Source organism: Ambystoma mexicanum, chromosome 11, assembly GCF_040938575.1.
Source record: "Ambystoma mexicanum isolate Mex_15411 chromosome 11, UKY_AmexF1_1, whole genome shotgun sequence".
Classification (NCBI taxonomy): Eukaryota; Metazoa; Chordata; class Amphibia; order Caudata; family Ambystomatidae; genus Ambystoma; species Ambystoma mexicanum.
In genome coordinates, this window is record NC_090934.1 from 822,455,313 (window position 1) to 822,477,657 (window position 22,345).

The 22,345-nt window shown below is 46.2% G+C and overlaps 13 non-coding genes across 13 annotated transcripts; all 13 read right to left on the minus strand.

Annotated features, from left to right (window-relative positions):
* Positions 1-2,136: 2,136 nt before the first annotated feature.
* Positions 2,137-2,210, minus strand: TRNAN-GUU (transfer RNA asparagine (anticodon GUU)). Its single transcript has one exon. It is a non-coding gene; the product is annotated as a tRNA-Asn (tRNA).
* Positions 2,211-4,000: 1,790 nt separating this feature from the next.
* On the minus strand, positions 4,001-4,072 carry TRNAW-CCA (transfer RNA tryptophan (anticodon CCA)). Its single transcript has one exon. It is a non-coding gene; the product is annotated as a tRNA-Trp (tRNA).
* Positions 4,073-4,387: 315 nt separating this feature from the next.
* TRNAN-GUU (transfer RNA asparagine (anticodon GUU)) lies at positions 4,388-4,461 on the minus strand. The gene has a single exon. It is a non-coding gene; the product is annotated as a tRNA-Asn (tRNA).
* Positions 4,462-6,251: 1,790 nt separating this feature from the next.
* Positions 6,252-6,323, minus strand: TRNAW-CCA (transfer RNA tryptophan (anticodon CCA)). The gene has a single exon. It is a non-coding gene; the product is annotated as a tRNA-Trp (tRNA).
* Positions 6,324-6,636: 313 nt separating this feature from the next.
* On the minus strand, positions 6,637-6,710 carry TRNAN-GUU (transfer RNA asparagine (anticodon GUU)). The gene has a single exon. It is a non-coding gene; the product is annotated as a tRNA-Asn (tRNA).
* A 1,789-nt stretch (positions 6,711-8,499) lies between these two features.
* Positions 8,500-8,572, minus strand: TRNAW-CCA (transfer RNA tryptophan (anticodon CCA)). The gene has a single exon. It is a non-coding gene; the product is annotated as a tRNA-Trp (tRNA).
* A 2,176-nt stretch (positions 8,573-10,748) lies between these two features.
* Positions 10,749-10,820, minus strand: TRNAW-CCA (transfer RNA tryptophan (anticodon CCA)). Its single transcript has one exon. It is a non-coding gene; the product is annotated as a tRNA-Trp (tRNA).
* A 313-nt stretch (positions 10,821-11,133) lies between these two features.
* Positions 11,134-11,207, minus strand: TRNAN-GUU (transfer RNA asparagine (anticodon GUU)). Its single transcript has one exon. It is a non-coding gene; the product is annotated as a tRNA-Asn (tRNA).
* Positions 11,208-12,995: 1,788 nt separating this feature from the next.
* TRNAW-CCA (transfer RNA tryptophan (anticodon CCA)) lies at positions 12,996-13,067 on the minus strand. Its single transcript has one exon. It is a non-coding gene; the product is annotated as a tRNA-Trp (tRNA).
* A 2,559-nt stretch (positions 13,068-15,626) lies between these two features.
* On the minus strand, positions 15,627-15,700 carry TRNAN-GUU (transfer RNA asparagine (anticodon GUU)). The gene has a single exon. It is a non-coding gene; the product is annotated as a tRNA-Asn (tRNA).
* Positions 15,701-17,497: 1,797 nt separating this feature from the next.
* Positions 17,498-17,569, minus strand: TRNAW-CCA (transfer RNA tryptophan (anticodon CCA)). The gene has a single exon. It is a non-coding gene; the product is annotated as a tRNA-Trp (tRNA).
* Positions 17,570-17,882: 313 nt separating this feature from the next.
* TRNAN-GUU (transfer RNA asparagine (anticodon GUU)) lies at positions 17,883-17,956 on the minus strand. The gene has a single exon. It is a non-coding gene; the product is annotated as a tRNA-Asn (tRNA).
* A 4,021-nt stretch (positions 17,957-21,977) lies between these two features.
* On the minus strand, positions 21,978-22,049 carry TRNAW-CCA (transfer RNA tryptophan (anticodon CCA)). The gene has a single exon. It is a non-coding gene; the product is annotated as a tRNA-Trp (tRNA).
* Between the last annotated feature and the right edge of the window lie 296 nt (positions 22,050-22,345).

A 22,345-nucleotide genomic window follows, 5' to 3' on the forward strand; every position in this document is an offset into this window, starting at 1 on the left:
TTGCTTATGCTTCCCAGGCAACCTGAAATTATTTCTAAAATAGCTCTATTTCCCACAGCAAATCAGGGTATCAAGCACTTCCCTACCTCCCCTAATCCACAAACACAGGGGATTTAGTAGAGGACAGAGCCCATCAACAGTGCACCAAATGTCCTCTGTGTAGGCATAACTTGCTATGAGGAGAAAGCCACAGTTGCGCACTTGTGTTAAAAGGGGACAGTAGGCTGAACCCAGAGAACACGGGAGAAATGACTCAGGTTTACTGATTCGAACACTCTGTGTCTTTGTGCCAAAAACAGCAGCGTCTTTTCGGTTAACAGCCGAACGCGCTAACCAATTGTGCCACAGAGACTCACTGGCATGTGTGTTCTGCCTTTGGCCTGATTGCATTGCTATTTTTTTCTGATTGGCAGAAAACCTGAACTTTTTTCTGAAAAAGGCATGCCTCTCTTAGCACTGCAGTGCATTAGACTGCTCCCTTGCTTCCCTGAGTCCCCAAATACACAACCACCTTGGGCACAATAGAAGACACATTCCAGCAGATTTAGCAAGAGTGCACCAAGGTTTCTATATGTAGGTACCTTGCTGAGAAGCAAGACCTGCAGTTGCATTCTTCTGTTAAAAGAGGGCAGCAGAGTGCACCAAGAGAACTTGGGGGAAGTAGCTTATGTTAACTACTTGCCATGATCTTTATAGATCCCTCTGTTTGACTGGGTGAATTCTAATTTCTGGGGTAGAGTAAGCAATTTTTGGATCTAGATGCTGTGCGCAACAGGAATGCTATATACTGCACTGTACTGCTACTGAAAAGTTACCAATTTTAAAGGATGTTCAGGTAAGCTTTGTTTCAGAAAACAACTTGCTAGAGGCCCTAGGACAGATTACTGGGACAAAGGAAGAGGGTTTGGGGATTAGCACATCTCCTATGAAAGGTACAGTCACGCCCGAGACAACTCTGAGTGCCTCCTCAAATTCTAAGAAATGCGAACTGGGGTCCTACGCCTTTTATTGCCAGTGGATCTTTGTGTTTCAGACAAATGTGCACGCCTACCAGAGCCCCATGCAATGCACTTAGGGAAATGGGGGAAGGTGCTGTGAAGCCCTCTCGCTGACAATGTCTCTCTTGTCTATAATGTATCTATGAGAGAGAGAGAAATAGGCAATGCGAGAGTGAAAAAGTAAAATGGAAATGTGTCTACTGAGACCAGTATAAGGGGAAATCCTCACAATCCAGGACTGACAGTTGATTGGGAGGGCGCTTACAGGTTTCCGACACCAGACCGGTACCTGAACTCACAAACCCAAACTGCAAAGTGATGGGCATTGCCACTAGACTGCCGACCCCCTTTCGGGGCCCCAGCATATATCCTTTAGTCACACCTAGAGTTCCCAGGACAGTGCAGCATTCAGCGATTACACGAAAATATTGACAGCGCTAGGAGGCCATGCAAATGGCAAAGGTTTGCTTTACAAAGCCCACGTAGCGTGCACAAAACAGCACATCAGTCAGGCCCACTTGAAGAGATGGTAAAGAGGAAATACTTCTGCTGCATCCAGTAAAACATAGAGATTGGCCTGCTTTAAAGGTTGACCATGTCCTTCATGGGTGTCTGTCAATATGATACTTCCCTGCTGCAAAGCTTACATTCGAAATGCCAGAACAACTAGGCCCAGAGCACAAAGATGCAGTCAGGTTGAAATAACGAGATACTGAAGAGCAATTTTATATTTCAGAGTGGGAAAAGCAAATATGCCCCCGACGTGATTTGAACACGAAACCTTCTGATCGGGAGTCAGACGCGCTACCATTGCGCCACGAGGTCCTTGCGGCAGTTCACCTGGTGTGTCTGATGACAGAATAAAGGTAGGAGACGTACATGCACCTGCAGAGCCTCATTGCTTCTTTAAGTAGACTGGCTAGGATAGCTTCCTTCTGTGCATCAGTACACGCTGCAGCCAAACCCTTCCCATGAAGTCTTGATGTTTATGAATTGAATGGCAAGTTTTGAAAAACTAAAGCAAGCGAGAAGAATTGCTTGCAGTTTATTGGATTTTTTGGACGTCAGCAGACGAGACCTGCGAGAGGTAAACAGAAGTTCATAGTTGGTCATGCTGAATTTTTGAGCCAAAATGCATCGTCCCTGGGTGGGCTTGAACCACCAACCTTTCGGTTAACAGCCGAACGCGCTAACCGATTGCGCCACAGAGACTCATGCAGTGCTTACACTGGGGCCTGATTGGTGTGCTGTTTGCTTATGCCTCCCAGGCAACCTGAAAATATTTCTAAAATAGCTCTATTTCCCACAGCAAATCAGGGTATCAAGCACTTCCCTACCTCCCCTAATCCACAAACACAGGGGATTTAGTAGAGGACAGAGCCCATCAACAGTGCACCAAATGTCCTCTGTGTAGGCATAACTTGCTATGAGGAGAAAGCCACAGTTGCGCACTTGTGTTAAAAGGGGACAGTAGGCTGAACCCAGAGAACACGGGAGAAATGACTCAGGTTTACTGAGTGGAACACTCTGTGTCTTTGTGCCCAAAACAGCAGCGTCTTTTCGGTTAACAGCCGAACGCGCTAACCAATTGCGCCACAGAGACTCACTGGCATGTGTGTTCTGCCTTTGGCCTGATTGCATTGCTATTTTTTTCTGATTGGCAGAAAACCTGAACTTTTTTCTGAAAAAGGCATGCCTCTCTTAGCACTGCAGTGCATTAGACTGCTCCCTTGCTTCCCTGAGTCCCCAAATACACAACCACCTTGGGCACAATAGAAGACACATTCCAGCAGATTTAGCAAGAGTGCACCAAGGATTCTATATGTAGGTACCTTGCTGAGAAGCAAGACCTGCAGTTGCATTCTTCTGTTAAAAGAGGGCAGCAGAGTGCACCAAGAGAACTTGGGGGAAGTAGCTTATGTTAACTACTTGCCATGCTCTTTATAGATCCCTCTGTTTGACTGGGTGAATTCTAATTTCTGGGGTAGAGTAAGCAATTTTTGGATCTAGATGCTGCGCGCAACAGGAATGCTATATACTGCACTGTACTGCTATTGAAAAGTTACCAATTTTACAGGATGTTCAGGTAAGCTTTGTTTCAGAAAACAACTTGCTAGAGGCCCTAGGACAGATTACTGGGACAAAGGAAGAGGGTTTGGGGATTAGCACATCTCCTATGAAAGGTACAGTCACGCCCGAGACAACTCTGAGTGCCTCCTCAAATTCTAAGAAATGCGAACTGGGGTCCTACGCCTTTTATTGCCAGTGGATCTTTGTGTTTCAGACAAATGTGCACGCCTCCCAGAGCCCCATGCAATGCACTTAGGGAAATGGGGGAAGGTGCTGTGAAGCCCTCTCGCTGACAATGTCTCTCTTGTCTATAATGTATCTATGAGAGAGAGAGAAATAGGCAATGCGAGAGTGAAAAAGTAAAATGGAAATGTGTCTACTGAGACCAGTATAAGGGGAAATCCTCACAATCCAGGACCGACAGTTGATTGGGAGGGCGCTTACAGGTTTCCGACACCAGACCGGTACCTGAACTCACAAACCCAAACTACAAAGTGATGCCCATTGTCACTAGACTGCCGACCCCCTTTCGGGGCCCCAACATATATCCTTTAGTCACACCTAGAGTTCCCAGGACACTGCAGCATTCAGCGATTACACGAAAATATTGACAGCGCTAGGAGGCCATGCAAATGGCAGAGGTATGCTTTACAAAGCCCACGTAGCGTGCACAAAACAGCACATCAGTCAGGCCCACTTGAAGAGATGGTAAAGAGGAAATACTTCTGCTGCATCCAGTAAAACATAGAGATTGCCCTGCTTTAAAGGTTGACCATGTCCTTCATGGGTGTCTGTCAATATGATACTTCCCTGCTGCAAAGTTTACATTCGAAACGCCAGAACAACTAGGCCCAGAGCACAAAGATGCAGTCAGGTTGAAATAACGAGATACTGAAGAGCAATTTTGTATTTCAGAGTGGGAAAAGGAAGTATGACCCCGACGTGATTTGAACACACAACCTTCTGATCTGGAGTCAGATGCGCTACCATTGCGCCACGAGGTCCTTGTGGCAATCCACCTGGTGTGTCTGATGACAGAATAAAGGTAGGAGACGTACATGCACCTGCAGAGCCTCATTGCTTCTTTAGGTAGACTGGCTAGGATAGCTTCCTTCTGTGCATCAGTACACGCTGCAGCCAAACCCTTCCCATGAAGTCTTGATGTTTATGAATTGAATGGCAAGTTTTGAAAAACTAAAGCAAGCGAGAAGAATTGCTTGCAGTTTATTGGATTTTTTGGACGTCAGCAGACGAGACCCCTGCGAGAGGTAAACAGAAGTTCATAGTTGGTCATGCTGAATTTTTGAGCCAAAATGCATCGTCCCTGGGTGGGCTTGAACCACCAACCTTTCGGTTAACAGCCTAACGCGCTAACCGATTGCGCCACAGAGACTCATGCAGTGCTTACACTGGGGCCTGATTGGTGTGCTGTTTGCTTATGCTTCCCAGGGAACCTGAAAATATTTCTAAAATAGCTCTATTTCCCACAGCAAATCAGGGTATCAACCACTTCCCTACCTCCCGTAATCCACAAACACAGGGGATTTAGTAGAGGACAGAGCCCATCAACAGTGCACCAAATGTCCTCTGTGTAGGCATAACTTGCTATGAGGAGAAAGCCACAGTTGCGCACTTGTGTTAAAAGGGGACAGTAGGCTGAACCCAGAGAACACGGGAGAAATGACTCAGGTTTACTGAGTGGAACACTCTGTGTCTTTGTGCCAAAAACAGCAGCGTCTTTTCGGTTAACAGCCGAACGCGCTAACCAATTGCGCCACAGAGACTCACTGGCATGTGTGTTCTGCCTTTGGCCTGATTGCATTGCTATTTTTTTCTGATTGGCAGAAAACCTGAACTTTTTTCTGAAAAAGGCATGCCTCTCTTAGCACTGCAGTGCATTAGACTGCTCCCTTGCTTCCCTGAGTCGCCAAATACACAACCACCTTGGGCACAATAGAAGACACATTCCAGCAGATTTAGCAAGAGTGCACCAAGGTTTCTATATGTAGGTACCTTTCTGAGAAGCAAGACCTGCAGTTGCATTCTTCTGTTAAAAGATGGCAGCAGAGTGCACCAAGAGAACTTGGGGGAAGTAGCTTATGTTAACTACTTGCCATGCTCTTTATAGATCCCTCTGTTTGACTGGGTGAATTCTAATTTCTGGGGTAGAGTAAGCAATTTTTGGATCTAGATGCTGTGCGCAACAGGAATGCTATATACTGCACTGTACTGCTACTGAAAAGTTACCAATTTTACAGGATGTTCAGGTAAGCTTTGTTTCAGAAAACAACTTGCTAGAGGCACTAAGACAGATTACTGGGACAAAGGAAGAGGGTTTGGGGATTAGCACATCTCCTATGAAAGGTACAGTCACGCCCGAGACAACTCTGAGTGTCACCTCAAATTCTAAGAAATGCAAACTAGGGTCCTACGCCTTTTATTGCCAGTGGATCTTTGTGTTTCAGACAAATGTGCACGCCTCCCAGAGCCCCATGCAATGCACTTAGGGAAATGGGGGAAGGTGCTGTGCAACCCTCTCGCTGACAATGTCTCTCTTGTCTATAATGTATCTATGAGAGAGAGAGAAATAGGCAATGCGAGAGTGAAAAAGTAAAATGGAAATGTGTCTACTGAGACCAGTATAAGGGGAAATCCTCACAATCCAGGACCGACAGTTGATTGGGAGGGCGCTTACAGGTTTCCGACACCAGACCGGTACCTGAGCTCACAAACCCAAACTGCAAAGTGATGCCCATTGCCACTAGACTGCCGACCCCCTTTCGGGGCCCCAGCATATATCCTTTAGTCACACCTAGAGTTCCCAGGACAGTGCAGCATTCAGCGATTACACGAAAATATTGACAGCGCTAGGAGGCCATGCAAATGGCAGAGGTATGCTTTACAAAGCCCACGTAGCGTGCACAAAACAGCACATCAGTCAGGCCCACTTGAAGAGATGGTAAAGAGGAAATACTTCTGCTGCATCCAGTAAAACATAGAGATTGGCCTGCTTTAAAGGTTGACCATGTCCTTCATGGGTGTCTGTCAATATGATACTTCCCTGCTGCAAAGCTTACATTCGAAACGCCAGAACAACTAGGCCGAGAGCACAAAGATGCAGTCAGGTTGAAATAACGAGATACTGAAGAGCAATTTTGTATTTCAGAGTGGGAAAAGCAAATATGACCCCGACGTGATTTGAACACGCAACCTTCTGATCTGGAGTCAGACGCGCTACCATAGCGCCACAAGGTCCTTGTGGCAGTCCACCTGGTGTGTCTGATAACAGAATAAAGGTAGGAGACGTACATGCACCTGCAGAGCCTCATTGCTTCTTTAAGTAGACTGGCTAGGATAGCTTCCTTCTGTGCATCAGTACACGCTGCAGCCAAACCCTTCCCATGAAGTCTTGATGTTTATGAATTGAATGGCAAGTTTTGAAAAACTAAAGCAAGCGAGAAGAATTGCTTGCAGTTTATTGGATTTTTTGGACGTCAGCAGACGAGACCTGCGAGAGGTAAACAGAAGTTCATAGTTGGTCATGCTGAATTTTTGAGCCAAAATGCATCGTCCCTGGGTGGGCTTGAACCACCAACCTTTCGGTTAACAGCCGAACGCGCTAACCGATTGCACCACAGAGACTCATGCAGTGCTTACACTGGGGCCTGATTGGTGTGCTGTTTGCTTATGCTTCCCAGGCAACCTGAAAATATTTCTAAAATAGCTCTATTTCCCACAGCAAATCAGGGTATCAAGCACTTCCCTACCTCCACTAATCCACTAACATAGGGGATTTAGTAGAGGACAGAGCCCATCAACAGTGCACCAAATGTCCTCTGTGTAGGCATAACTTGCTATGAGGAGAAAGCCACAGTTGCGCACTTGTGTTAAAAGGGGACAGTAGGCTGAACCGAGAGAACACGGGAGAAATGACTCAGGTTTACTGAGTGGAACACTCTGTGTCTTTGTGCCAAAAACAGCAGCGTCTTTTCGGTTAACAGCCGAAAGCGCTAACCAATTGCGCCACAGAGACTCACTGGCATGTGTGTTCTGCCTTTGGCCTGATTGCATTGCTATTTTTTTCTGATTGGCAGAAAACATGAACTTTTTTCTGAAAAAGGCATGCCTCTCTTAGCACTGCAGTGCATTAGACTGCTCCCTTGCTTCCCCGAGTCCCCAAATACACAACCACCTTGGGCACAATAGAAGACACATTCCAGCAGATTTAGCAAGAGTGCACCAAGGTTTCTATATGTAGGTACCTTGCTGAGAAGCAAGACCTGCAGTTGCATTCTTCTGTTAAAAGAGGGCAGCAGAGTGCACCAAGAGAACTTGGGGGAAGTAGCTTATGTTAACTACTTGCCATGCTCTTTATAGATCCCTCTGTTTGACTGGGTGAATTCTAATTTCTGGGGTAGAATAAGCAATTTTTGGATCTAGATGCTGTGCGCAACAGGAATGCTATATACTGCACTGTACTGCTACTGAAAAGTTATCAATTTTACAGGATGTTCAGGTAAGCTTTGTTTCAGAAAACAACTTGCTAGAGGTCCTAGGACAGATTACTGGGACAAAGGAAGAGGGTTTGGGGATTAGCACATCTCCTATGAAAGGTACAGTCACGCCCGAGACAACTCTGAGTGCCTCCTCAAATTCTAAGAAATGCGAACTGGGGTCCTACGCTTTTTATTGCCAGTGGATCTTTGTGTTTCAGACTAATGTGCACGCCTCCCAGAGCCCCTTGCAATGCACTTAGGGAAATGGGGGAAGGTGCTGTGCAACCCTCTCGCTGACAATGTCTCTCTTGTCTATAATGTATCTATGAGAGAGAGAGAAATAGGCAATGCGAGAGTGAAGAAGTAAAATGGAAATGTGTCTACTGAGACCAGTATAAGGGGAAATCCTCACAATCCAGGACCGACAGTTGATTGGGAGGGCGCTTACAGTTTTCTGACACCAGACCGGTACCTGAACTCACAAACCCAAACTGCAAAGTGATGGGCATTGCCACTAGACTGCCGACCCCCTTTCGGGTCCCAGCATATATCGTTTAGTCACACCTAGAGTTCCCAGGACAGTGCAGCATTCAGCGATTACACGAAAATATTGACAGCGCTAGGAGGCCATGCAAATGGCAGAGGTATGCTTTACAAAGCCCACGTAGCGTGCACAAAACAGCACATCAGTCAGGCCCACTTGAAGAGATGGTAAAGAGGAAATACTTCTGCTGCATCCAGTAAAACATAGAGATTGGCCTGCTTTAAAGGTTGACCATGTCCTTCATGGGTGTCTGTCAATATGATACTTCCCTGCTGCAAAGTTTACATTCGAAACGCCAGAACAACTAGGCCCAGAGCACAAAGATGCAGTCAGGTTGAAATAACGAGATACTGAAGAGCAATTTTATATTTCAGAGTGGGAAAAGCAAATATGACCCCGACGTGACTTGAACACGAAACCTTCTGATCTGGAGTCAGATGCGCTACCATTGCGCCACGAGGGCCTCGTGGCAATCCACCTGGTGTGTCTGATGACAGAATAAAGGTAGGAGACGTACATGCACCTGCAGAGCCTCATTGCTTCTTTAAGTAGACTGGCTAGGATAGCTTCCTTCTGTGCATCAGTACACGCTGCAGCCAAACCCTTCCCATGAAGTCTTGATGTTTATGAATTGAATGGCAAGTTTTGAAAAACTAAAGCAAGCCAGAAGAATTGCTTGCAGTTTATTGGATTTTTTGGACGTCAGCACACGAGACCTGCGAGAGGTAAACAGAAGTTCATAGTTGGTCAAGCTGAATTTTTGAGCCGAAATGCATCGTCCCTGGGTGGGCTTGAACCACCAACCTTTCAGTTAACAGCCGGACGCGCTAACCGATTGCGCCACAGAGACTCATGCAGTGCTTACACTGGGGCCTGATTGGTGTGCTGTTTGCTTATGCTTCCCAGGCAACCTGAAAACATTTCTAAAATAGCTCTATTTCCCACAGCAAATCAGGGTATCAAGCACTTCCCTACCTCCCCTAATCCACAAACACAGGGGATTTAGTAGAGGACAGAGCCCATCAACAGTGCACCAAATGTCCTCTGTGTAGGCATAACTTGCTATGAGGAGAAAGCCACAGTTGCGCACTTGTGTTAAAAGGGGACAGTAGGCTGAACCCAGAGAACACGGGAGAAATGACTCAGGATTACTAAGTGGAACACTCTGTGTCTTTGTGCCAAAAACAGCAGCGTCTTTTCGGTTAACAGCCGAACGCGCTAACCAATTGCGCCACAGAGACTCACTGACATGTGTTTTCTGCCTTTATCCTGATTGCATTGCTATTTTTTTCTGATTGGCAGAAAACCTGAACTTTTTTCTGAAAAAGGCATGCCTCTCTTAGCACTGCAGTACATTAGACTGCTCCCTTGCTTCCCTGAGTCCCCAAATACACAACCACCTTGGGCACAATAGAAGACACATTCCAGCAGATTTAGCAAGAGTGCACCAAGGTTTCTATATGTAGGTACCTTGCTGAGAAGCAAGACCTGCAGTTGCATTCTTCTGTTAAAAGAGGGCAGCAGAGTGCACCAAGAGAACTTGGGGGAAGTAGCTTATGTTAACTACTTGCCATGCTCTTTATAGATCCCTCTGTTTGACTGGGTGAATTCTAATTTCTGGGGTAGAATAAGCAATTTTTGGATCTAGATGCTGTGCGCAACAGGAATGCTATATACTGCACTGTACTGCTACTGAAAAGTTACCAATTTTACAGGATGTTCAGGTAAGCTTTGTTTCAGAAAACAACTTGCTAGAGGCCCTAGGACAGATTAGTGGGACAAAGGAAGAGGGTTTGGGGATTAGCACATCTCCTATGTAAGGTACTGTCACGCCCGAGACAACTCTGAGTGCCACCTCAAATTCTAAGAAATGCGAACTAGGGTCCTACGCTTGTTATTGCCAGTGGATCTTTGTGTTTCAGACAAATGTGCACGCCTCCCAGAGCCCCTTGCAATGCACTTAGGGAAATGGGGGAAGGTGCTGTGAAGCCCTCTCGCTGACAATGGCTCTCTTATCTATAATGTATCTATGAGAGAGAGAGAAATAGGCAATGCGAAAGTGAAAAAGTAAAATGGAAATGTGTCTACTGAGACCAGTATAAGGGGAAATCCTCACAATCCAGGACCGACAGTTGATTGGGAGGGCGCTTACAGGTTTCCGACACCAGACCGGTACCTGAACTCAAAAACCCAAACTGCAAAGTGATGGGCATTGCCACTAGACTGCCAACCCCCTTTCGGGGCCCCAGCATATATCCTTTAGTCACACCTAGAGTTTCCAGGACAGTGCAGCATTCAGCGATTACACGAAAATATTGACAGCGCTAGGAGGCCATGCAAATGGCAGAGGTATGCTTTACAAAGCCCACGTAGCGTGCACAAAACAGCACATCAGTCAGGCCCACTTGAAGAGATGGTAAAGAGGAAATACTTCTGCTGCATCCAGTAAAACATAGAGATTGGCCTGCTTTAAAGGTTGACCATGTCCTTCATGGGTGTCTGTCAATATGATACTTCCCTGCTGCAAAGCTTACATTCGAAACGCCAGAACAACTAGGCCCAGAGCACAAAGATGCAGTCAGGTTGAAATACCGAGATACTGAAGAGCAATTTTGTATTTCAGAGTGGGAAAAGCAAATATGACCCCGACGTGATTTGAACACGCATCCTTCTGATCTGGAGTCAGACGCGCTACCATTGCGCCACGAGGTCCTTGTGGCATTGCTCCTGGTGTGTCTGATGACAGAATAAAGGTAGGAGACGTTCATGCACCTGCAGAGCCTCATTGCTTCTTTAAGTAGACTGGCTAGGATAGCTTCCTTCTGTGCATCAGTACACCCTGCAGCCAAACCCTTCCCATGAAGTCTTGATGTTTATGAATTGAATGGCAAGTTTTGAAAAACTAAAGCAAGCGAGAAGAATTGCTTGCAGTTTATTGGATTTTTTGGACGTCAGCAGACGAGACCTGCGAGAGGTAAACAGAAGTTCATAGTTGGTCATGCTGAATTTTTGAGCCAAAATGCATCGTCCCTGGGTGGGCTTGAACCACCAACCTTTAGGTTAACAGCCGAACGCGCTAACCGATTGCGCCACAGAGACTCATGCAGTCCTTACACTGGGGCCTGATTGGTGTGCTGTTTGCTTATGCTTCCCAGGCAACCTGAAAATATTTCTAAAATAGCTCTATTTCCCACAGCAAATCAGGGTATCAAGCACTTCCCTACCTCCCCTAATCCACAAACACAGGGGATTTAGTAGAGGACAGAGCCCATCAACAGTGCACCAAATGTCCTCTGTGTAGGCATAACTTGCTATGAGGAGAAAGCCACAGTTGCACACTTGTGTTAAAAGGGGACAGTAGGATGAACCCAGAGAACACGGGAGAAATGACTCAGGTTTACTGAGTGGAACACTTTGTGTCTTTGTGCCAAAAACAGCAGCGTCTTTTCGGTTAACAGCCGAACGCGCTAACCAATTGCGCCACAGAGACTCACTGGCATGTGTGTTCTGCCTTTGGCCTGATTGCATTGCTATTTTTTTCTGATTGGCAGAAAACCTGAACTTTTTTCTGAAAAAGCCATGCCTCTCTTAGCACTACAGTGCATTAGACTGCTCCCTTGCTTCCCTGAGTCCCCAAATACACAACCACCTTGGGCACAATAGAAGACACATTCCAGCAGATTTAGCAAGAGTGCACCAAGGTTTCTATATGTAGGTACCTTGCTGAGAAGCAAGACCTGCAGTTGCATTCTTCTGTTAAAAGAGGGCAGCAGAGTGCACCAAGAGAACTTGGGGGAAGTAGCTTATGTTAACTACTTGCCATGCTCTTTATAGATCCCTCTGTTTGACTGGGTGAATTCTAGTTTCTGGGGTAGAGTAAGCAATTTTTGGATCTAGATGCTGTGCGCAACAGGAATGCTATATAATGCACTGTACTGCTACTGAAAAGTTACCAATTTTACAGGATGTTCAGGTAAGCTTTGTTTCAGAAAACAACTTGCTAGAGGCCCTAGGACAGATTACTGGGACAAAGGAAGAGGGTTTGGGGATTAGCACATCTCCTATGAAAGGTACAGTCACGCCCGAGACAACTCTGAGTGCCACCTCAAATTCTAAGAAATGCGAACCAGGGCCTTACGCTTTTAATTGCCAGTGGATCTTTGTGTTTCAGACAAATGTGCACGCCTCCCAGAGCCCCATGCAATGCACTTAGGGAAATGGGGGAAGGTGCTGTGCAACCCTCTCGCTGACAATGTCTCTCTTGTCTATAATGTATCTATGAGAGAGAGAGAAATAGGCAATGCGAGAGTGAAAAAGTAAAATGGAAATGTGTCTACTGAGACCAGTATAAGGGGAAATCCTCACAATCCAGGACCGACAGTTGATTGGGAGGGCGCTTACAGGTTTCCGACACCAGACCGGTACCTGAACTCACAAACCCAAACTGCAAAGTGATGGGCATTGCCACTAGACTGCCGACCCCCTTTCGGGGCCCCAGCATGTATCCTTTAGTCACACCTAGAGTTCCCAGGACAGTGCAGCATTCAGCGATTACACGAAAATATTGACAGCGCTAGGAGGCCATGCAAATGGCAGAGGTATGCTTTACAAAGCCCACGTAGCGTACACAAAACAGCACATCAGTCAGGCCCACTTGAAGAGATGGTAAAGAGGAAATACGTCTGCTGCATCCAGTAAAACATAGAGATTGGCCTGCTTTAAAGGTTGACCATGTCCTTCATGGGTGTCTGTCAATATGATACTTCCCTGCTGCAAAGCTTACATTCGAAACGCCAGAACAACTAGGCCCAGAGCACAAAGATGCAGTCAGGTTGAAATAACGAGACTGAGGAGCAATTTTGTATTTCAGAGTGGGAAAAGCAAATATGACCCCGACGTGATTTGAACACGCAACCTTCTGATCTGGAGTCAGACGCGCTACCATTGCGCCACGAGGTCCTTGGCAGTCCACCTGGTGTGTCTGATGACAGAATAAAGGTAGGAGACGTACATGCACCTGCAGAGCCTCATTGCTTCTTTAAGTAGACTGGCTAGGATAGCTTCCTTCTGTGCATCAGTACACGCTGCAGCCAAACCCTTCCCATGAAGTCTTGATGTTTATGAATTGAATGGCAAGTTTTGAAAAACTAAAGCAAGCGAGAAGAATTGCTTGCAGTTTATTGGATTTTTTGGACGTCAGCAGACGAGACCTGCGAGAGGTAAACAGAAGTTCATAGTTGGTCACGCTGAATTTTTGACCCAAAATGCATCGTCCCTCGGTGGGCTTGAACCACCAACCTTTTGGTTAACAGCCGAACGCGCTAACCGATTGCGCCATAGAGACTCATGCAGTGCTTACATTGGGGCCTGATTGGTGTGCTGTTTGCTTATGCTTCCCAGGCAACCTGAAAATATTTCTAAAATAGCTCTATTTCCCACAGCAAATCAGGGTATCAAGCACTTCCCTACCTCCCCTAATACACAAACACAGGGGATTTAGTAGAGGACAGAGCCCATCAACAGTGCACCAAATGCCCTCTGTGTAGGCATAACTTGCTATGAGGAGAAAGCCACAGTTGCGCACTTGTGTTAAAAGGGGACAGTAGGCTGAACCCAGAGAACACGGGAGAAATGACTCAGGTTTACTAAGTGGAACACTCTGTGTCTTTGTGCCCAAAACAGCAGCGTCTTTTCGGTTAACAGCCGAACGCGCTAACCAATTGCGCCACAGAGACTCACTGGCATGTGTGTTCTGCCTTTGGCCTGATTACATTGCTATTTTTTTCTGATTGGCAGAAAACCTGAACTTTTTTCTAAAAAGGCATGCCTCTCTTAGCACTGCAGTGCATTAGACTGCTCCCTTGCTTCCCTGAGTCCCCAAATACACAACCACCTTGGGCACAATAGAAGACACATTCCAGCAGATTTAGCAAGAGTGCACCAAGGATTCTATATGTAGGTACCTTGCTGAGAAGCAAGACCTGCAGTTGCATTCTTCTGTTAAAAGAGGGCAGCATAGTGCACCAAGAGAACTTGGGGGAAGTAGCTTATGTTAACTACTTGCCATGCTCTTTATAGATCCCTCTGTTTGACTGGGTGAATTCTAATTTCTGGGGTAGAGTAAGCAATTTTTGGATCTAGATGCTGTGCGCAACAGGAATGCTATATACTGCACTTTACTGCTACTGAAAAGTTACCAATTTTACAGGATGTTCAGGTAAGCTTTGTTTCAGAAAACAACTTGCTAGAGGCACTAAGACAGATTACTGGGACAAAGGAAGAGGGTTTGGGGATTAGCACATCTCCTATGAAAGGTACAGTCACGCCCGAGACAACTCTGAGTGTCACCTCAAATTCTAAGAAATGCAAACTAGGGAACTACGCTTTTTATTGCCAGTGGATCTTTGTGTTTCAGACAAATGTGCACGCCTCCCAGAGCCCCTTGCAATGCACTTAGGGAAAGGGGGGAAGGTGCTGTGAAGCCCTCTCGCTGACAATGTCTCTCTTGTCTATAATGTAACTATGAGAGAGAGAGAAATAGGCAATGCGAGAGTGAAAAAGTAAAATGGAAATGTGTCTACTGAGACCAGTATAAGGGGAAATCCTCACAATCCAGGACCGACAGTTGATTGGGAGGGCGCTTACAGGTTTCCGACACCAGACCGGTACCTGAACTCACAAACCCAAACTGCAAAGTGATGCCCATTGCCACTAGACTGCCGACCCCCTTTCGGGGCCCCAACATATATCCTTTAGTCACACCTAGAGTTCCCAGGACAGTGCAGCATTCAGCGATTACACGAAAATATTGACAGCGCTAGGAGGCCATGCAAATGACAGAGGTATGCTTTACAAAGCCCACGTAGCGTGCACAAAACAGCACATCAGTCAGGCCCACTTGAAGAGATGGTAAAGAGGAAATACTTCTGCTGCATCCAGTAAAACCTAGAGATTGGCCTGCTTTAAAGGTTGACCATGTCCTTCATGGGTGTCAGTCAATATGAAACTTCCCTGCTGCAAAGCTTACATTCGAAACGCCAGAACAACTAGGCCCAGAGCACAAAGATGCAGTCAGGTTGAAATAACGAGATACTGAAGAGCAATTTTGTATTTCAGAGTGGGAAAAGGAAGTATGACCCCGACGTGATTTGAACACACAACCTTTTGATCTGGAGTCAGACGCGCTACCATTGCGCCACGAGCTCCTTGTGGCAATCCACCTGGTGTGTCTGATGACAGAATAAAGGTAGGAGACGTACATGCACCTGCAGAGCCTCATTGCTTCTTTAAGTAGACTGGCTAGGATAGCTTCCTTCTGTGCATCAGTACACGCTGCAGCCAAACCCTTCCCATGAAGTCTTGATGTTTATGAATTGAATGGCAAGTTTTGAAAAACTAAAGCAAGCGAGAAGAATTGCTTACAGTTTATTGGATTTTTTGGACGTCAGCAGACGAGACCTGCGAGAGGTAAACAGAAGTTCATAGTTGGTCACGCTGATTTTTTGAGCCAAAATGCATCTTCCCTGGGTGGGCTTGAACCACCAACCTTTCGGTTAACAGCCGAACGCGCTAACCGATTGCGCCACAGAGACTCATGCAGTGCTTACACTGGGGCCTGATTGGTGTGCTGTTTGCTTATGCTTCCCAGGCAACCTGAAAATATTTCTAAAATAGCTCTATTTCCCACAGCAAATCAGGGTATCAAGCACTTCCCTACCTCCCCTAATCCTAATCCACAAACACAGGGGATTTAGTAGAGGACAGAGCCCATCAACAGTGCACCAAATGTCCTCTGTGTAGGCATAACTTGCTATGAGGAGAAAGCCACAGTTGCGCACTTGTGTTAAAAGGGGACAGTAGGCTGAACCCAGAGAACACGGGAGAAATGACTCAGGTTTACTGAGTGGAACACTCTGTGTCTTTGTGCCAAAAACAGCAGCGTCTTTTCGGTTAACAGCCGAACGCGCTAACCAATTGTGCCACAGAGACTCACTGGCATGTGTGTTCTGCCTTTGGCCTGATTGCATTGCTATTTTTTTCTGATTGGCAGAAAACCTGAACTTTTTTCTGAAAAAGGCATGCCTCTCTTAGCACTGCAGTGCATTAGACTGCTCCCTTGCTTCCCTGAGTCCCCAAATACACAACCACCTTGGGCACAATAGAAGACACATTCCAGCATATTTAGCAAGAGTGCATCAAGGTTTCTATATGTAGGTACCTTTCTGAGAAGCAAGACCTGCAGTTGCATTCTTCCGTTAAAAGAGGGCAGCAGAGTGCACCAAGAGAACTTGGGGGAAGTAGATTATGTTAACTACTTGCCATGATCTTTATAGATCCCTCTGTTTGACTGGGTGAATTCTAATTTCTGGGGTAGAGTAAGCAATTTTTGGATCTAGATGCTGTGCGCAACAGGAATGCTATATACTGCACTGTACTGCTACTGAAAAGTTACCAATTTTACAGGATGTTCAGGTAAGCTTTGTTTCAGAAAACAACTTGCTAGAGGCCCTAGGACAGATTACTGGGACAAAGGATAAAGGGTTTGGGGATTAGCACATCTCCTATGAAAGGTACAGTCACGCCCGAGACAACTCTGAGTGCCTCCTCAAATTCTAAAAAATGCGAACTGGGGTCCTACGCCTTTTATTGCCAGTGGATCTTTGTGTTTCAGACAAATGTGCACGCCTCCCAGAGCCCCATGCAATGCACTTAGGGAAATGGGGGAAGGTGCTGTGCAACCCTCTCGCTGACAATGTCTCTCTTGTCTATAATGTATCTATGAGAGAGAGAGAAATAGGCAATGCGAGAGTGAAAAAGTAAAATGGAAATGTGTGTACTGAGACCAGTATAAGGGGAAATCCTCACAATCCAGGACCGACAGTTGATTGGGAGGGCGCTTACAGTTTTCTGACACCAGACCGGTACCTGAACTCACAAACCCAAACTGCAAAGTGATGGGCATTGCCACTAGACTGCCGACCCCCTTTCGGGGCCCCAGCATATATCGTTTGGTCACACCTAGAGTTCCCAGGACAGTGCAGCATTCAGCGATTACACGAAAATATTGACAGCGCTAGGAGGCCATGCAAATGGCAGAGGTATGCTTTACAAAGCCCACGTAGCGTGCACAAAACAGCACATCAGTCAGGCCCACTTGAAGAGATGGTAAAGAGGAAATACTTCTGCTGCATCCAGTAAAACATAGAGATTGGCCTGCTTTAAAGGTTGACCATGTCCTTCATGGGTGTCTGTCAATATGATACTTCCCTGCTGCAAAGCTTACATTCGAAACGCCAGAACAACTAGGCCCAGAGCATAAAGATGCAGTCAGGTTGAAATAACGAGATACTGAAGAGCAATTTTGTATTTCAGAGTGGGAAAAGGAAGTATGACCCCGACGTGATTTGAACACACAACCTTCTGATCTGGAGTCAGACGCGCTACCATTGCGCCACGAGGTCCTTGTGGCAGTCCACCTGGTGTGTCTGATGACAGAATAAAGGTAGGAGACGTACATGCACCTGCAGAGCCTCATTGCTTCTTTAAGTAGACTGGCTAGGATAGCTTCCTTCTGTGCATCAGTACACGCTGCAGCCAAACCCTTCCCATGAAGTCTTGATGTTTATGAATTGAATGGCAAATTTTGAAAAACTAAAGCAAGCGAGAAGAATTGCTTGCAGTTTATTGGATTTTTTGGACGTCAGCAGACGAGACCTGCGAGAGGTAAACAGAAGTCCATAGTTGGTCACGCTGAATTTTTGAGCCAAAATGCACCGTCCCTGGGTGGGCTTGAACCACCAACCTTTCGGTTAACAGCCGAACGCGCTAACCGATTGCGCCAAAGAGACTCATGCAGTTCTTACACAGGGGCCTGATTGGTGTGCTGTTTGCTTATGCTTCCCAGGCAACCTGAAAATATTTCTAAAATAGCTCTATTTCCCACAGCAAATCAGGGTATCAAGCACTTCCCTACCTCCCCTAATCCACAAACACAGGGGATTTAGTAGAGGACAGAGCCCATCAACAGTGCACCAAATGTCCTCTGTGTAGGCATAACTTGCTATGAGGAGAAAGCCACAGTTGCGCACTTGTGTTAAAAGGGGACAGTAGGCTGAACCCAGAGAACACGGGAGAAATGACTCAGGTTTACTGAGTGGAACACTCTGTGTCTTTGTGCCAAAAACAGCAGCGTCTTTTCGGTTAACAGCCGAACGCGCTAACCAATTGTGCCACAGAGACTCACTGGCATGTGTGTTCTGCCTTTGGCCTGATTGCATTGCTATTTTTTTCTGATTGGCAGAAAACCTGAACTTTTTTCTGAAAAAGGCATGCCTCTCTTAGCACTGCAGTGCATTAGACTGCTCCCTTGCTTCCCTGAGTCCCCAAATACACAACCACCTTGGGCACAATAGAAGACACATTCCAGCAGATTTAGCAAGAGTGCACCAAGGATTCTATATGTAGGTACCTTGCTGAGAAGCAAGACCTGCAGTTGCATTCTTCTGTTAAAAGAGGGCATCAGAGTGCACCAAGAGAACTTGGGGGAAGTAGCTTATGTTAACTACTTGCCATGCTCTTTATAGATCCCTCTGTTTGACTGGGTGAATTCTAATTTCTGGGGTAGAGTAAGCAATTTTTGGATCTAGATGCTGTGCGCAACAGGAATGCTATATACTGCACTGTACTGCTACTGAAAAGTTACCAATTTTACAGGATGTTCAGGTAAGCTTTGTTTCAGAAAACAACTTGCTAGAGGCACTAAGACAGATTACTGGGACAAAGGAAGAGGGTTTGGGGATTAGCACATCTCCTATGAAAGGTACAGTCACGCCCGAGACAACTCTGAGTGTCACCTCAAATTCTAAGAAATGCAAACTAGGGACCTACGCTTTTTATTGCCAGTGGATCTTTGTGTTTCAGACAAATGTGCACGCCTCCCAGAGCCCCTTGCAATGCACTTAGGGAAATGGGGGAAGGTGCTGTGAAGCCCTCTCGCTGACAATGTCTCTCTTGTCTATAATGTAACTATGAGAGAGAGAGAAATAGGCAATGCGAGAGTGAAAAAGTAAAATGGAAATGTGTCTACTGAGACCAGTATAAGGGGAAATCCTCACAATCCAGGACCGACAGTTGATTGGGAGGGCGCTTACAGGTTTCCGACACCAGACCGGTACCTGAACTCACAAACCCAAACTGCAAAGTGATGGGCATTGCCACTAGACTGCCGACCCCCTTTCGGGCCTCAGCATATATCCTTTAGTCACACCTAGAGTTCCCAGGACAGTGCAGCATTCAGCGATTACACGAAAATATTGACAGCGCTAGGAGGCCATGCAAATGGCAGAGGTATGCTTTACAAAGCCCACGTAGCGTGCACAAAACAGCACATCAGTCAGGCCCACTTGAAGAGATGGTAAAGAGGAAATACTTCTGCTGCATCCAGTAAAACATAGAGATTGGCCTGCTTTAAAGGTTGACCATGTCCTTCATGGGTGTCTGTCAATATGATACTTCCCTGCTGCAAAGCTTACATTCGAAACGCCAGAACAACTAGGCCCAGAGCATAAAGATGCAGTCAGGTTGAAATAACGAGATACTGAAGAGCAATTTTGTATTTCAGAGTGGGAAAAGGAAGTATGACCCCGACGTGATTTGAACACACAACCTTCTGATCTGGAGTCAGACGCTACCATTGGGCCACGAGGTCCTTGTGGCAATCCACCTGGTGTGTCTGATGACAGAATAAAGGTAGGAGACGTGCATGAACCTGCAGAGCCTCATTGCTTCTTTAAGTAGACTGGCTAGGATAGCTTCCTTCTGTGCATCAGTACACGCTGCAGCCAAACCCTTCCCATGAAGTCTTGATGTTTATGAATTGAATGGCAAGTTTTGAAAAACTAAAGCAAGCGAGAAGAATTGCTTGCAGTTTATTGGATTTTTTGGACGTCAGCAGACGAGACCTGCGAGAGGTAAACAGAAGTCCATAGTTGGTCACGCTGAATTTTTGAGCCAAAATGCACCGTCCCTGGGTGGGCTTCGGTTAACAGCCGAACGCGCTAACCGATTGCGCCACAGAGACTCATGCAGTTCTTACACAGGGGCCTGATTGGTGTGCTGTTTGCTTATGCTTCCCAGGCAACCTGAAAATATTTCTAAAATAGCTCTATTTCCCACAGCAAATCAGGGTATCAAGCACTTCCCTACCTCCCCTCATCCACAAACACAGGGGATTTAGTAGAGGACAGATCCCATCAACAGTGCACCAAATGTCCTCTGTGTAGGCATAACTTGCTATGAGGAGAAAGCCACAGTTGCGCACTTGTGTTAAAAGGGGACAGTAGGCTGAACCCAGAGAACACGGGAGAAATGACTCAGGTTTACTGAGTGGAACACTCTGTGTCTTTGTGCCAAAAACAGCAGCGTCTTTTCGGTTAACAGCCGAACGCGCTAACCAATTGCGCCACAGAGACTCACTGGCATGTGTGTTCTGCCTTTGGCCTGATTGCATTGCTATTTTTTTCTGATTGGCAGAAAACCTGAACTTTTTTCTGAAAAAGGCATGCCTCTCTTAGCACTGCAGTGCATTAGACTGCTCCCTTGCTTCCCTGAGTCCCCAAATACACAACCACCTTGGGCACAATAGAAGACACATTCCAGCAGATTTAGCAAGAGTGCACCAAGGATTCTATATGTAGGTACCTTGCTGAGAAGCAAGACCTGCAGTTGCATTCTTCTGTTAAAAGAGGGCAGCAGAGTGCACCAAGAGAACTTGGGGGAAGTAGCTTATGTTAACTACTTGCCATGCTCTTTATAGATCCCTCTGTTTGACTGGGTGAATTCTAATTTCTGGGGTAGAGTAAGCAATTTTTGGATCTAGATGCTGTGCGCAACAGGAATGCTATATACTGCACTGTACTGCTACTGAATAGTTACCAATTTTACAGGATGTTCAGGTAAGCTTTGTTTCAGAAAACAACTTGCTAGAGGCACTAAGACAGATTACTGGGACAAAGGAAGAGGGTTTGGGGATTAGCACATCTCCTATGAAAGGTACAGTCACGCCCGAGACAACTCTGAGTGTCACCTCAAATTCTAAGAAATGCAAACTAGGGACCTACGCTTTTTATTGCCAGTGGATCTTTGTGTTTCAGACAAATGTGCACGCCTCCCAGAGCCCCTTGCAATGCACTTAGGGAAATGGGGGAAGGTGCTGTGCAACCCTCTCGCTGACAATGTCTCTCTTGTCTATAATGTAACTATGAGAGAGAGAGAAATAGGCAATGCGAGAGTGAAAAAGTAAAATGGAAATGTGTCTACTGAGACCAGTATAAGGGGAAATCCTCACAATCCAGGACCGACAGTTGATTGGGAGGGCGCTTACAGGTTTCCGACACCAGACCGGTACCTGAACTCACAAACCCAAACTGCAAAGTGATGGGCATTGCCACTAGACTGCCGACCCCCTTTCGGGGCCCCAGCATATATCCTTTAGTCACACCTAGAGTTCCCAGGACAGTGCAGCATTCAGCGATTACACGAAAATATTGACAGCGCTAGGAGGCCATGCAAATGGCAGAGGTATGCTTTACAAAGCCCACGTAGCGTGCACAAAACAGCACATCAGTCAGGCCCACTTGAAGAGATGGTAAAGAGGAAATACTTCTGCTGCATCCAGTAAAACATAGAGATTGGCCTGCTTTAAAGGTTGACCATGTCCTTCATGGGTGTCTGTCAATATGATACTTCCCTGCTGCAAAGCTTACATTCGAAACGCCAGAACAACTAGGCCCAGAGCACAAAGATGCAGTCAGGTTGAAATAACGAGATACTGAAGAGTAATTTTGTATTTCAGAGTGGGAAAAGGAAGTATGACCCCGACGTGATTTGAACACGCAACCTTCTGATCTGGAGTCAGACGCGCTACCATTGCGCCACGAGGTCCTTGTGGCAGTCCACCTGGTGTGTCTGATGACAGAATAAAGGTAGGAGACGTACATGCACCTGCAGAGCCTCATTGCTTCTTTAAGTAGACTGGCTAGGAAAGCTTCCTTCTGTGCATCAGTACACGCTGCAGCCAAACCCTTCCCATGAAGTCTTGATGTTTATGAATTGAATGGCAAGTTTTGAAAAACTAAAGCAAGCGAGAAGAATTGCTTACAGTTTATTGGATTTTTTGGACGTCAGCAGACGAGACCTGCGAGAGGTAAACAGAAGTTCATAGTTGGTCATGCTGAATT